Source organism: Mastomys coucha, unplaced genomic scaffold (assembly GCF_008632895.1).
Source record: "Mastomys coucha isolate ucsf_1 unplaced genomic scaffold, UCSF_Mcou_1 pScaffold13, whole genome shotgun sequence".
NCBI classification, from domain to species: Eukaryota; Metazoa; Chordata; class Mammalia; order Rodentia; family Muridae; genus Mastomys; species Mastomys coucha.
Genome location: NW_022196895.1, coordinates 70013461 through 70029218, shown reverse-complemented (window position 1 = coordinate 70029218; position 15758 = coordinate 70013461).

Here is a 15758-nt window from a genome sequence, read left to right as displayed (position 1 = left end):
GGCCTCGAACTCAGAAATCCACCTGCCTCTGCCTCCCAAGTGCTGGGATCAAAGGCGTGCGCCAGCACTGCCCGGCTTAATCTGTTTTCTATCTGCACATAGTGGGTATTGTTCTATTGACTTTCCCTTTCTAGTAACGTTATACCATAAACATTTTCTCTGATGCTGGACGATGGCCCAGCAGATGAAGATGATTGCCTCAAACCTGACCACCTCGGCTTGATCCCTAGGACACACATCTGGAATGAAAAAAGCAACTCCTGAAAATTACACGTGAGCCACGTCATGTGTGTACATGCACACTCGTACAACGAATAAATAAAACACTCAACCTTTTTATTATAGAAAACTTCTAACATAAAAAGTATAGAGAGCTGCATAATACATTTCCCTGTGCCTGCCAACGAGTTCCAACAAGCCACTCGCCTTATTTTCACTGTCACCTCAAACCTTCCTCCAATCAGGACTATAGAGCAAATATCTGATGTCTTAGTTCAACTATAAATTTTCCTACTATGTTTATTTGAAATCATGGCTCTGAACTGGGGCCATATCGCTCCTGGGAAGTATATGGCAGTGTCTGGAGACATTTTTATTTATTAGAACTCAGAGGGGGGAAGTTGTTAATGGCATCTAGAAGGCGGAGACCAGAGATGTCATTAAACATCCTATGATGTATACAAGATAACCCCCAGGGAAGTGTGATCTAACCCAACAGACGAGGCTGAGAAAGACTGCTTTAAACGACAAAGCTTCTATTAAAAACTTTATTTTTGTATTATGTAACACAGGAAGCTCACAGCTCAGAAGGGAACAGTAGCTGTGAACTAACTGCACAGTGCAGACAAGAGACAGCATGCTGTCCTACCCAGAAGGCCCTCTGTTGTCTCCTCCACGGTCTCCTCAGCAGATAGGTGCTTCAAAGTCTGCACTCTGCAGAGGAATGCTCAGCCCTGGTTCATCTCCTAGGTTACCAGTGAGGTGTTGGAATAGCCTCTGGCAGTGATGGTTTTACGCCTTGGTCCTGGACCATGTCAAATGGTTATGCTAATGTGACTTATATAGAAGTTTTGGGGGCCTTGATAATAGGGTGACTTCTAGAAGGAGCTGAGGTCCTCAGGAGGTACCAGCCCATGCCCGTGTATTCGAATACTCTATACATCTTGGACACGAAAGCATGGATGAGTTCGTCACACATGGAATAAGCACCCTCCTTCCCTAAAACCCATCGTGTGTCTAACATTGAATCGAACAGCTTCGTTGCAGTGTAAGTATTAGTGACACACTGGGCAGTGAAGCTTTGGCGATCCTAAACACATCTATGTTTACTTTCAAGGTCTCTGTTTTGAAAACTCCTATTCACCCTACTGGAATGATTTCTCTGTCCTCGACCTAATGCCTACTGAGCCATGCGGGTGAGGCAAATCCAATAGCCTATGTCCTATGCCAGGAAATACGAATTTGTCATCCAAATCCTTTGTCTTTGGCCTTATACTCTAATACAGTGGTTCTCAAACTTCCTACTTCTGTGACCCTTTAATACAGTTTCTTATGCTGTGGTGACCCCCAACCATAGAATTGTTTTGTAGCTACTTCATAGCTGTAATTTTGCTACTGTTATGAATTGTAATAATATCTGGTATACAGGACATTGGTTATGCAACCCCTACAGAGGTCTCCACCCACAGGTTGAGAACAAATGCTATAATATACTAGAATTTATTGTCTTGTTCACACACACACACACACACACACACACCACTTTTGCTGTTTTCCATCAAGCTAGATTATGCCACCATCATGTCAAGTTACAGCAACTAGATTCTAGAAACCATGGCTATCTCTGACCATATAGCCAGAGTAGAGCCATAAACAGACTCGCATCCCAAGAAACAGAATGTCTCTGGCATCAAGCCACCCATTGTCAAGTATGCCCTGGGCCTGCTCCCTGTCAGAGGAAACTCAAGTGTCGCTATTATTCATTGTTTGTGACAGTGTATGTGTATAGATCTCAGACTGACCTGAAGCTCATAATCCTCCTGCCTCAGATGCTTGAGCAGTAGTTCTCAACCTGTGGGTCTCGATCCCTTGGGGGTCACATATCAGATATTTACATTACGATTAATAACAGTAGCAAAATTACAGTTATGAAGTAACAACAAAATAATTTTAGGTTGGGGGGGTGTCTCAGTCAGGGTTTCTATTCCTGCACAAACATCAGGACCAAGAAACAAGTTGGGGAGGAAAGGGTTTATTGAGCTTACACTTCCACATTGCTGTTGATCACCAAAGGAAGTCAGGACTGGAACTCAAGCAGGTCAGGAAGCAGGAGCTGATGCAGAGGCCATGGAGGGATGTTTCTTATTGGCTTGCTTTTTCCTGGCTTGCTCAGCCTGCTCTCTTATTGAACCCAAGACTTCCAGCCCAGGGATGGCACCACCCACAAGGGGCCCTACCCCCTTGATCACTAATTGAGAAAATGCCCCACAGCTGGATCTCATAGAGGCACTTCCCCAACTGAAACTCCCTTCTCTGTGATAACTCCAGCCTGTGTCAAGTTGACACACAAAACCAGCCAGTACGGGGGGAGGAGGAGTCACCACATAAGGAACTGAATCAAAGGGCTGCAGCATTAGGAAGGTTGAGAGAACCCCTGTTCTAGAAGCTTGAGTCTTCAGTTCTTTTTTTTTTTTTTTTTTTTTTTTTTTTTTTTTTTGGTTTTGCGAGACAGGGTTTCTCTTTGTAGCCCTGGTTGTCCTGGAACTCACTCTGTAGACCAGGCTGGCCTCGAACTCAGAAATCTTCCTGCCTTTGCCTCCCAAGTACTGGGATTAAAGACATGTGCCACCACTGCCCGGTGAGTCTTCAGTTCTTATTTCCACTCCCTGCCCCAGGCATGCTCCTCACTAGTCCCCATTTTCTCTAAGAGTCTAGGTTTAGCCCAATAGAAATAGACTCACATTTGCTGGTGAAGTCAGTGTACCTCCTATTTGAAGATGAATTCCCCACTCCCTCCCCCCACACCCCCACATCCATCTCCCAAAGAGAGAAAAGGGTCAAGTATGAACCAGACCGATTTAAACGGCTGGCTTCTCGTCCCATTTCACTAAAGTCCTGGTCCGCCATATAAAAGAAGCAACAGATGATGCCGGGCCAGACTCCAGCAGTGTGCAGACAGTAACTGCTCTGTTAACCGCTCTGGAACAAGAGGTTCGGATGTTTCCAGAGAACCCGGAGTGGTCTCAGACGGCCTTATCTCAGAGCTGTTTGAACTCTCCTTACGGCAGAAATTACTTCCTTTTGTTAAACTCTCCTCCTACACCATCAGGAAGAATAATTTCAGAATGTTACGTGTCTGGGTTTTGTGACAGAAAAATGGGCGACTGCTCTGATTCCGTGGGTGAGGGAGAAAAGGCTCTGCAGCCGCTCACCACAGCGAGCCAGCTGGATTCTGGGGGATTCTGGGCTGAACATTTTTTTTTTTTTTTTTTGCAATCTAATTAAGATGAGTTACATAAAGTACCATTTGGCCTGGTCTGCCTTCTTACGAAGGTAACTTAGACATTTTTGCCCCTTAGCCTTCAAAATGGAAAGCAGCCGTGGGAGCAGATTTAAATTAAAACATTTTAAAAGCTTTTATTAGTCGAAATAACAAAAGATCAAGCGAATGGATAGATACCAGCCATTAACACCCCTTGAAGAGAAAGTTTGCCCCCTGCTGTCTTTGATGGACGCACCCTCTTTATTGCTTTGTGTTCACCGGGGCCAAAGTAAAAAGCCTTGGCCTGAAACAGAGTGCAGGTGCGGGATTCTGGGGAACAATAGCTTTCAGGCGGGTGTCTTCCGGCTCCTGGAGCAATGCCATGGCAACATCTGTGGGGAGAGAGTGCGTGGGTGAAGGGGCTGCACCAGCGTCCAAGTTCACGCCGTGTGAGCGCATGTGTCTCGCGTGGATCACCCTTGCTTGTAAATCCTCACATTCGCTGAGGTATTCATCCAGTCGAATATCCTTACATCAACCAACCTCAAGCAACTCCTAATTGGTACTTTGAGCAAGAACAACGAGTGAAACTGAACAAATTTATCAGCGAGGGGAGACAGGAAAGAGTGCACACAAGCCCACGCTACACAAATGAAGCTAGAAACCGACAGGCGCTTTAAGAGCTCGAGAGCCCCACAGGCATGCATGTGATTTATAGGGCGGTATCCAGATCTGTAATAGCTCTTGTGGGGCTGGAACGTCGGGAGAATTGGATTCTGTCCTCAGGTAGAACAAAATTGAATGGTCTTTTTCAGCTTAGTAATTTCGTTTCAGTTGCGAAAGATTCAAAGGGACTAAATTTGTTCACAATTTAGTGGCTTCATTTCGTGCCGTCAATTGTGTTTCTCGGAGGATTCTTTAAAATATCCCTCCCCTGCTTAGCGGGAAAGCAAGGGAGTCCAGGGAAGGAGAGAAGAGACGCTGAAGGCGTGGGAGAAACGTCTGGGGTCTGATTCTCTCTGCCAGAGGCTCAGACATCAGCTTTCATTCCTCAGATCCTGGACGGGACCAACCAAATTGGCACACAGGTACAGGAAGACAGCCAGAGATGTAAATAGCCCCACTGGGGGTATTTAATGATAACTGAGAGAAGCATTTCTCAGAAAGACCATCCGAGGTGAGGTCCTAAGGATGGGCGGGGAAGAAGTCAGTGAAGATGGAAGAACAGATGTGTACAAAGGCCCTGGGGGCAGAAAGAAGTGTTGCTGATACCAGGGGGTTCCTGTTAGCCAAGGAGTTAGTTGCCCTGCAAGTTTAACAGAGAAGGAAAGAGGGCAATGTGGCAGAGAGGGTCTGAGACAGTAGGGTGCAGGGATCTATAAGGAAGAAGGGCAGAAAGATGGGAAGAGACAGTGGACGCCGGGCACTGAGCACAGAGCAACCCCAGGGAAAGACCTCGTTCGTGTTACGACTATGTTATATTGGTCAAGCAGGTAAGTAGGCTGGCTGTCCACTTCACCTCGAAGGTGCTCGTGATCAAGGACTAGAGAGCCAAGTTTCTTGCCCGTCAACCATTCTGCTACTCTGGCCTCATGTTTTTTTACTCGGCAACCAACCCACCTTGCCTCTGGGATTGAAATGCCCTAGGTAGGCTTTCTCTGAGCTGGAATCCCAGCGTTGTCAGGGACACTGGGGCCTCATTTCCATTTCTCTCACCAGCGCCCTCAGCCAGCACAGAACGGACCTTATCCTTCTTGTTATCACTACAGCTGCAAGAGGAACACAATACTTTACCGGCACAATTCTGTCTTTAGGATTCTTTGAGTATGCATGGGCAACAGCTAAGAGGAAGAAGGCTCATGGTACAAGTATCCCCACCCCCACTCCACCGCCCTCAGACCTCTTACAGCTTTGGGCTTAATGCTCATGAGAACCAGGAATATTGGCCTCACCTGGGTGTTTATTAGCAACGCATACTCTTTCACCCCAGATCGTACTGAGTGAGAAGTTTCACATGACCCGCATATTACGTGTGTGCTCATTAAAGTTTAAGAAGCACTCTCCTAAGTTGGGCATGCCAGCAAATTCATGGCATTAAATATTAAATATCTTAGAGTTAGACCACCCCCAAACCCACGTTTCACTCGCCTAACTGAAACCACAACTAAAATCACCCCTAGCTGCTCAGGGAGCACAGACTCCAGCGTTCCCGGACTACGCAAATGTCAGTAGGTTCAGCTTTCTCCAAAATGAAGGTCCTTTCTCTGTCTACACCATATTGCAACAGTGTTTCAGAATTAAAAAACATGCTCTCTTTTGTATGTCCTTTGCCGTGTAAGTCTCCTCCCGGATTTGTCCTTTTATATCCTTGTCAGGGGCCTGAAAACCATGAGAGGAATAGAGTTCAGTCAAGTTCAGAGGTGATGATCTTTGAGCTAAGGACTGCACAGCTAGAGTCTGTCCAGGAGATCCCAGGAAACAGCAAAAAGATGCAGCAAGCTGAAGAGAGCACCCAGCCAAAGAACAGAGGGTCACGGGAGAAGCAGAGCGGCAGCGACCTGAGGGGAGAGCAGACTGCTCCGCTCAGAAGCTGCTCCCAGGCCTCAGGTGACTCTTCTAAAGAGAGAGGGGGATCCACCGGATGGTGATGGTGATGATTAGCAGGAACTGATCCAGCATGGTGGGAAAGGAAGATTGAGCAAGGAGAGGGTGTTTCAGAAGCATCCTGGGGCTTAGCAATCATAGCTCATTATTTCTTCAGGTGCTTGCCTGAGGTCAAAATCTTCCCGATTCTGTCCCCTCATCTCGTAAGTGCACCTCCCTCTTCTTCAAGTCCATGAACGGCCTATGTTAACTATTCATACTTCCGGCCACTGATTCCATACCACCCAGTCCATTTCCTCTTCCTAGTTTTGTCAAGTCTTAACCTGTAACGTTTTGCTTTTAATTTTAATAGCTAATCATTGCTGAACAGTAAAAAAAAAAAATAATTTATATAAAAAAAAGTAAATGAAAGTGAGTGGTATCTTGGGGTGTGTGTGTGTGTATGTGTGTGTGTGTGTGTATCCCTACTGAGTTGTCTTCTTGAAACTGTCCAGGGACTAGTTTGGAACATGGCTAAATCATAAGGAGAATCAGCTCATGCCTCAACCATAACCTGTGGGAACCCTAGACTGAGTTCATCAGAAGAAAGAATGATTCCTCCTGTTGAGTTTGTGTGCTTGGGCATGCTCCTAACTAAGGAGCTATTTGCAGTTGACACCTGCTAGAAGAAAGATAATCACTATTTTTCCAATGGAATGCTACTAGGTATATCGACCAAACTCAAACACCATGCTCAAGGGTAGCTGACCAACACAAAACAGACTCCGTGTCTTTTGTGTGTGCTGTCTTTTGTTATGATTTTATGTTTTTGTCTTTTTGGTTTTGAATATGAAGTTGGGTATGTAGGGGAGGATCTTGGAGGACTTGAGGAGGAGAAAGATTATGATCAAAATATATTGTGTGAAAATTTAGTCGGGCTGTGGTGGGGCATGCCTTTAATCCCATCACTTGGGAGGCAGAAGCAGGCGGATTTCTGAGTTCGAGGCCAGCCTGGTCTATAGAGTGAGTTCCAGGATAGTCAGGGCTATAAAGAGAAACCTTGTCTCAAAAAAACAAAACAAAACAAAACAAAACCAAAAAAGATTAATTAATTGAAGGGTAAACCTGATGTCACCCTGGGTTCTCCACATATACATGCACACACATTCAAACACTCATGCACACATGCATGCACACCACATACACACACAAGGAAGAAAGAGAAAAAGCCAAGCACCTCAGGATAGAGCCTACCTCAGTGTTGGAGTGCTTGTCTTCTGTATGTGAGGCCCAGAGTTCCATTGTCAACATCACAAAAAGAGAAGGAAAAACCCACTCCATCTCATTATGTGGACCATGAATAACTTTGCTTTTTGATAGTTGTTTTATGTCAGATACCATTTAGTGGCCCAACACCCTACCCTGATGAGCACTTTGTTCCATATAATACAGATACGGACCACATAATTGATGACATCACCTGTGTAATTTTGCTGAACTTTACTGATTTCATCCACAAGAAATAGAAATAATCAAATTCAGATTCATGCCATCATCATAAAGGTCTATTCCTCTGGATTACTCTTAGAAAAATTGATAAATTAGATTTTCCCTTGCTTGTGGACTAGAGATTGATTGCAGGATTTCATTTGTATTAGGCAAGTGTTGTGCTGGTAAGCTTTATTCACAGCCCTAAATTACCATGTGTGTATGCAGTGTGCGCATATGTGCATTCTTTTCTTAGGCAAAATGTGTCTGTTACAGCAAAATTTAAAAAAGATCTTATTAGGGGATTGTGCTGGCTAGTTTTATGTCAACTTGACACAAGCCAGAGTTATTTAAAAGGAGGGAGCCTCACTTGAGAAAAATACCTCCATAAGGTCTAGCTGTAGGGCAATTTCTTAATTAGTGATAGACTAATGGGAGTTTCCGGCCCATTGCGTGCGGTGCCATCCTTGGGCTGGCGGTCCTGGGTTCTAAGACAAAATTCAGTACCAGGTTTGTTGGGTATTTTTGTGACTGATCCGACCATGTGGTTTTTGGGGAGGATTGTGGAAGAACTTTGGAACTTTATGCAAGCTAAGCCTTTGATTGTTCCAAGCTTCTGTAGGAGTTTGGAAGATAAGAAAGTCAGGGTCAGTGGAGAGGGTGACTTGTGACATGTCAGAGGGAAGTTTAAAGACTCTATCTGAGCCATTTGTTATTTTGAATTAAGATTCTGTGGTTCTGGTTCGCTGAGGCTGAAGAATCAGCCGTGATTTACAAGCTACCAGAAGCCTAGAGCAGAAGCTTTGTCTCGCTGGGATACTCTATTTCCCGTCCGCTGGAGCTGAGAAACGAAAGGTTGGTTAAGATCCTTGAGGTGAAATCTCCTGGGAAGTGTTTCCTGAAAGTTGCCACATAGAAGCTGTGTGCTAGAGGCAGCGAAGGTTGTGGCTGAACTTGGTCATGTAAGAGTCACCCAGGTGCTACTGATGTTGAAGGCGTGAAGAGGTCATGGAGAACAGCTACGGCTGAGCTCTGTGAGAGGCCAGGAGAGGCCACTGCTGAAGGTGAAGCCTCAGTGGCAGTTAAAGGCCCAGAATTGAAAGGGTCATGCAGAGAAGGGGAGATGCCAAAACCGTAGGATGACCACCAAGAGCAACAGCAGGTGTGGAGTGCAGCCAACGGAAGCCGAGAAGACAGAGGATGGAGCCAGAGAAGTGGCCCAAGCCCTTTGGAGGAGCACAGAAGATTGGGAATACATCCCAGATGTTGGATGTTGAGTTATTTACACATTTGGAGTTTGGTTTTGTTTTGATTTGATTGTGTCTATACCCTGGTGTTTATTTTTTATTTTACAGGAGCCCAACAGCTGAGAGATTTTGAATTTTAAAAGACATTAGCTATTTGAGAGAAACCGAGTTCTTTTAAGTATTGGAAGTTTTAAAGACTGTGGGACTTTTAAGATTTGGAAGGTTTATTTTGCAATGTTGACATTAATGTGAACTCTTGGGGAAGAAAGGAATGGTTATGTTTAACAGTGTTGTATCTGTACGTCAAATTGACAAGGGGTCTATTGTGCTGGCTAGTTTTATGTCAACTTGATTCAAGCTAGTTTTCTGAAGGGAGAGAACCTCAGTTGAGAAAATGCTTCCATAAGGTCCAGCTATAGGGCATTTTCTTAATTAGTGATCAATGGGAGCAGGCTGGGTCCACTGTGAGTAGGGCCACCCCTGGGTTGATGGTTCTGGATTCTTTTTTGTTTGTTTGTTTGTTTGTTTTTCCAGATGGGGTTTCTCTGTGTATCCCTGGCTATCCTGGAACTCACTCTGTAGATCAGGCTGGCCTCGAACTCAGAAATCCACCTGCCTCTGCCTCCCAAGTGCTGGGATTAAAGGCATGTGCCACCACTGTTCGGCCGTTCTGGACTCTTATCAGAAAGCAGGCTGAGCAAGTCACGAGGAGCAAACCAGTAGACAGCACCCCTCCCTGGCCTCTGTGTCAGCTCCTGCCTCCAGGTTCCCCCTGTCTTGTTTGAGTCCCTGTCCTGATTTTCTTAGATGGTGAACTGGGATGTGGAAACATAAGCCCAGCTTGTGCTTTGGTCTTGGTGTTCCATCACAGCAGCAGGAACCCTAAAGTCAAGAACAGTGAACAGTTCCAAACTCTTCAGAAAGGCCAAAGAGATATGACCAGGAGAAAGATTCCAATTCTGCTATAGGAGCAACCTCAAGAGCCCCTCCTCCTGCTTCCTGGAGGACACAGCCTTTTTAACTGTCCCTGCTGATGCCACCTCTACTTACCAGTGGCTCATACTGCCACAGCTTCAGTTCTTAGCATCTTTAGAGACAGGCTGTGAGATGTCTTATCTCCATCCTCATCTCAATGGACTTTATAATGCTGTATTTTCCTGCTTCCCAAGGTCTGGGAGTCTGGTGCCTGGAGCAGAGGTCACATGCCTATACTTTAGATGCAAGGGATGCCACGGACGTTTCCAGCCTTAGTAATTCGAGAAGTTTTCACTGTTCAAAAGAATTCCTAGCTGTTCAATTTTCCAAAGGGAGGGTATTCAGATCCTGGCCCCCATCACAGTCAGGTGTCAACATAGACACAAAGGGTGGAAGTGATGAGGCTGCAGAGGCAAGAAGCTCACTAGAGTTTCAAGTCTTACGTTAAGGGTGGAGTTCTTCTGAGGAACTGGTGTGTGTGTGTGTGTGTGTGTGTGTGAGAGAGAGAGAGAGACAGACAGAGAGACAGACACAGAGAGAGACAGAGAGACAGAGCGATACAGACATTGGCACAGAGACACAGATACACTGAGAGAACGAGAACTCTTGGAATGTTCGAGTCCGATATCCACGAAAGCCCATTTTATTTTTGTTGCAGCTTAAACAATATTAGCTAATGTGAGTTGTGATACCTATTGGCACACTGTGACAGATGCACAAGACGTATATAACACACAAATCAGATGCACACACTTAGATCTCAGAGTTAGTCAGACACTCAGATTTGGAATCACGTTTGCCCTGCATATGGAAGGAGCTCGTGCGTTTTCATTGACTAATGAAAGGCTTCTTGGTAGTTCTAGGATAGGAGACGACAATGGCCTGATAGCAAATATTTCAGGATTTGCAGATGCTGTGGTCCCTCTTTCCATTATCAAGTTCGGTTGTCAGAGTGAAAGCTAAAGTATCAGTGTATAAAATGTCAGCAAGTGGGTGTTGGCCATGCTTGAAATGACATGATACTTAGACAGACAGGTGGTGCCTTGTGGAGGAAAGAACAGGGAAATACATTCTGGATTAACATTTTTAATGGCAAGTGCCATTATCTAGAATACTTACAGAGTCTAACATAAGTGCCTGCTCTATTGTAAAGCTCCAGGGTCTGGAGAGATGGTTGGTTCGGCAGTCAAACGTGGTTCCTGTTCTTACAGAGGACCTATGTTTGGCTACTGCCCTCTTCTGGCCTCCATTGGAACTACACTCAGTTGAATGAATATACCTACAAACAAATGTGCACACATGTGGCTAATTAAAAATAAGCCGGGTGTGGTGAGCATACCTTTGGTCTTACCACTTTGAAGGCAGAAATCGGCAGGTCTCTCTGAGTTTGAAGCCTGTTTTACATAGTGAGATTTTTGTTTCTAAATGAATTAATAATAAATACATAAAAATCTTTAAAATATTTCAGCAAAGTTCTATATTGCAATTTAAATTTCTTTTTAAATCTATGTCCTTCGGTAACATAATTTGGGTCAGCATGATATAAGCTGATCTCTGACTACTGAGTAAGTAAGAATTGTTTTTAAATAAAGGGTCTGGCTAAACGCAGTGGCATATTTCTAAAGGCTCAGTGAACGGGTGACTGCCTAAGACTGTGGGAGGTGAGGTGGTTTATTCCTAATCTGTTTCATCTATTCTCTCTTAAGGCAGAAAGGGCTGATGGGAATTGTCCAGCTGTAGTGCCTGTCATGCTGGGCTCTGTGGGCATGCTTTAGGGTAAGGATGGGTATCTCTTTTCCCCAATGAATAGACAGATAACCCTAGACAATGAGAAAATTTGACTTGTACAGCAGTCGTCAAGGAGTTAAACGTTCTTTATTAAGAGAAACAAATATATTGGCTTTCCATCTCTCTGTCTCTCTCTGCATGTGTGTTTTGCTTTGAGGTGAGCTTCTCACTATGTTGCCCTGGCTGGTCTCAAGTTCTGGGCTCAGATGATTTTCTTGCCTCTGCCTTTTTTTTTTTTTTTTTTTTTTTTAAGATTTATTTATCTATTATGTAAGTATACTATATCCTATGTAGAGACGCACCAGAAGAGGGCATCAGATTTCATTATGGGTGGTTGTGAGCCACCATGTGGTTGCTGGGATTTGAACTCATGACCTTCTGAAGAGCAGTTGGTGCTCTTCCCCACTGAGCCATCTCACCAGCCCCCTTGCCTCTGCCTTTTTAGTAGCTGAGACTGCAAGTGTGAACCACAATGCCCAGCTGTGCATAAGGTTTCAATCTGTGGGATGAGGCACCTTTGTTTCTCTCATTATTTTGCTTCTATCCAAAAGTTTGTAACAACAATCAGAGTGTGAGTTAGTAAACACGTGGTTAAGGTATTCGCTAGAGTTGGGGCAAAAAGAGAGGTCTGATCAGAAACCATCAAAGATAATAAAAAATAGAATTTAATGGTGTTACAATAGCTGAGAGTAGTGAAAAGTGAAAAAAAATTTTTTCTTGCTTTTGGGGGGCATGGAGGGTATTCCCAGAGAAGGTTAATTTTAAGAGTAATTCCTCATAGAGCAGAGGGATCCACGTTTTAACTTTGTAGGAACAATCGGGAGCTGTCAACAAGCTTCACTTACTCGCCTTCAGCAAGGTAGACTGTGGATGCCCTGCCTTCAAATCCACGGGTGCATTTGTGCCAGGCACAGCTCCTGTCCCATGCCAGTTCCCAACATCCACAGCTGGGTTCACTTATCTTGTCTAAGATTCTCCTAGAGGCTGCCGACCCCTGTGTGAGAAACTCAGGAAATAGTAAAACCAGTTTAAACCTCATCAACTCAGCATGTTGAATCAAGTGTCCATCTGGACAGATTAATTCCAGCCTGTGTATTCTGCACAGATGGCCCAGGAAAAGCCAAATGTGATGTACATTTGATTTCACAGAAAGCTTTCTGAAGCCTGAGCTAGAGAAAGAAGACCTTTTAAGAGACAACACAATGCCCCATGTGTCATGGGGGTGGACATTGCAAAGCAGGGGCTGCAAGGTTGAATGGATTATAGCACAAAGCCAAGGGCCAAGCCAGGAGCACAGGGTGGCGCCTTTCACAGAGAACTCCACCAACAGTCGTACGTAACCTATTCATGCTTCATAAGTACACACAGGCACTCAGGTCTCTTAAGCACAGCAACCCCCATCGCTTCAATTAACAGCTGAGTGGTGCCCTTTGCCCAAATTCTGCCAGCTGCCAGCAGTAGGGAGAGCTTTGGCAAGAGGGCAGAGGGTATTCTGGCTGCAAGTTACAATGGCCAATGTGAATACAGCAATCAGTGACCCGCCCCCCTCTGCCACAGCAAAGACACAGCGGGGGCATTTCTGTGACCAGACAATCTTAGTATTTGAACTTGGCGGGTCCATAGATAAGAAGACCTGTTAGAGAAGACGAAGGACAGAGCGGTCATCACACGTCAGATGCTCTGCCTTTCTGGTCAGGACACTGATCTGGAACCTTCTACTGAGATTTAACAGCTTTTCCCCTCTATGCAACGAGAAGCATTCAAACAGAACTAAACACCAACACCGAAACACAGAATGTTCCAGCGCACAGCACAGCTGAGGAGGGATTTATTGATAAAGCCATCGTCGACACAGCACATCTCTCACATGTATCAGCTAGAGCCAGGTGGCTGGAAGCCATTGTGGGATCGCCCAGTCCTGGACTCTCTCAGCTCTCTCTTTCCCTGGGTATGGGGCATTTGGAAACGTTTGGGGGTAAAGTTTGGGTTTTCATAATGGTGGGCTTTGAAAAACTTTAGAAACTGGTCATTCAGGCGCAGGGGCTGATGGGCACTAAGCAGCCTACTGTAAATGGTCAATTAGTTCTTTTCAAGAAGGGTCCCCTCTGAAATGTTGGGAGTGCTGATTCTGGAGATAACTACAGCCTTTGCAGATGGGAAGGCCACCGACTTAGGGTAGGGAGACGTGTCTCCCAGGCATGGTGCTGGACCTGGGTCCCGGAATCCTGACTCCCTAACTTAGGGCACCCCTCACTAAGCTTCCAGAGACAGAATCTGAACTGAAAGTCAGGGCTGAGTGATAGTTGGAGAGCACTCCTGGGAATCAAACACAGCCTTCTAAACCCAGGCAATGAGCCCCTTGCCCCCATGCTGAGCTGACTCCGTATTCGACCTTAGGAATCTCTCCTGCTAGACCTTTTAACAGGGCAGGCTGTGTAGGGGCGAGGTGAACCTCACTGTGTGGCAGACACACCTCATATTTCAACAATTTTTCTAGTACTCCTTCTCCAGGGAACCCTCTTTTCCTTCTGAGGTCAATTATGGGGACTAAAGCATCTATCCTCTTACGACTTGGTGTTTCCTGTGACCCAGCCAAGGTTACCAAAGGACCCCATCCTAAGTCACTACTTGGACAAAAATTTAGGTACAGCAGGGAGAGATGCCCAAATACATTCCTTGTTATTCCACATTTGTGTTTAAGCTACAAACACAAAGGAGTCACCTCAGCGACATCACCACCACTTCCTAAATTAAGCCTGCTCCCATGGTTGAGGTTTCCTAGAATCCAGGGTGATGCTGTGAAGCCTGGCTGTTAGCCAAAACAGAGAAGCCGCCAGAGGCAGCCACAGTTACTGCCCTGAGACTTGTGGATGCTATTGATTCCAAACAGAGTGTGTTGGTCTGAAAGGCCACACTCATGGCAAAAGGCCATACAATGACTTGGTTGGTGGCATCTAACAGGTGCCTAAAGAACTATGATAATGATGATTTTATTTCGGCTGAGCTAGTTTACATTAACATTGGTTCCTAACCTTCCAAATGCTGGGACCCCTTCCAGCTCCTCATGTTGTGGTGACACCCCCAGCCATAAAATTATTTCCTTACTACGTCATCACTGTAACTGTTAGCATCCGCTGTGCCGCCGCCATACACTGTCTCCTGTCCACTACCTATCAACATTGGAGACCAAGTCCTTCTATCCCCTCCAGGTTATCGATCCTCACCTCTCTCTCTCAAGTGGCGGGGCCCTTTTAAAGTGATTCTTGTGACCCCTACAGCTGCTAAACTCGAGGGACTCTCTTATTGGGTCCATCTGTCTCACCTCAAACCTTTCATTACTCCACCTAAAAATGACTCTTCTTCATACACACCAATCTTAACAGGACCGTGCTCTATTAAACTCCAGAGGACAACGAGATCATCTACCCTGTCCCCAATCCCAGAAAATGAGACTCCACTCCAGCAGCCGAGCTCGACCCCACTGGATTAGACATGTGTTTCTCATCCTCCCCCTGTTGTTCATTTCTACCCAGGGTAGCCCTTATGTCTGGAGATTTGAGGTTCAAGAAACCCCCACAGATAACAAACAGTCTTTCCAAATAGGGTCGGGAAACTGCTCCATAGCTGGATGTTGAGAGCCAATCCAAATTGCCATCATCCCGGTGTCTGTAATGCCATCTAAATATTATGATCTCTATACTTGCTTTCTCTTTGACCAGACAGAAGAATATTGTAGAAAGTGGCCAGACTAATATGGGGGCTGCCCATACTGGTCTTGTCAAATACATATGCTAGGATCACGAACCAATCATTTCTTCTATCAACATCGCAAGACACTTTTTTTCTACATACAAGATCCGTGGGATTCCCGGTAGGAGACAGGAGTCCTTGGTAACCTCTATCGTAAAAATCAGCCCGGGGCCCCAGTAAGTACCATCCATATTCAGAGAAAATATGTCTCAGTTGCCCAGCCCCTAGATATTGAAAAAGTAGGGGAGAGAATCAAACACTCCTCTGAGGTCCTTATCTCTTTGACATCACCCCTCATAAATGGTACTAACTTGTCATTTCACCTTTTACTTCAGACCTTGACCTTGGCATACCAACTCCTTAATGTTACCAGGCCTGGACACTTTAAAGAGTGCTGGTTATGTGTACCCCCTGGAACTAACTCACAATTGTCACTTACAGCGTCT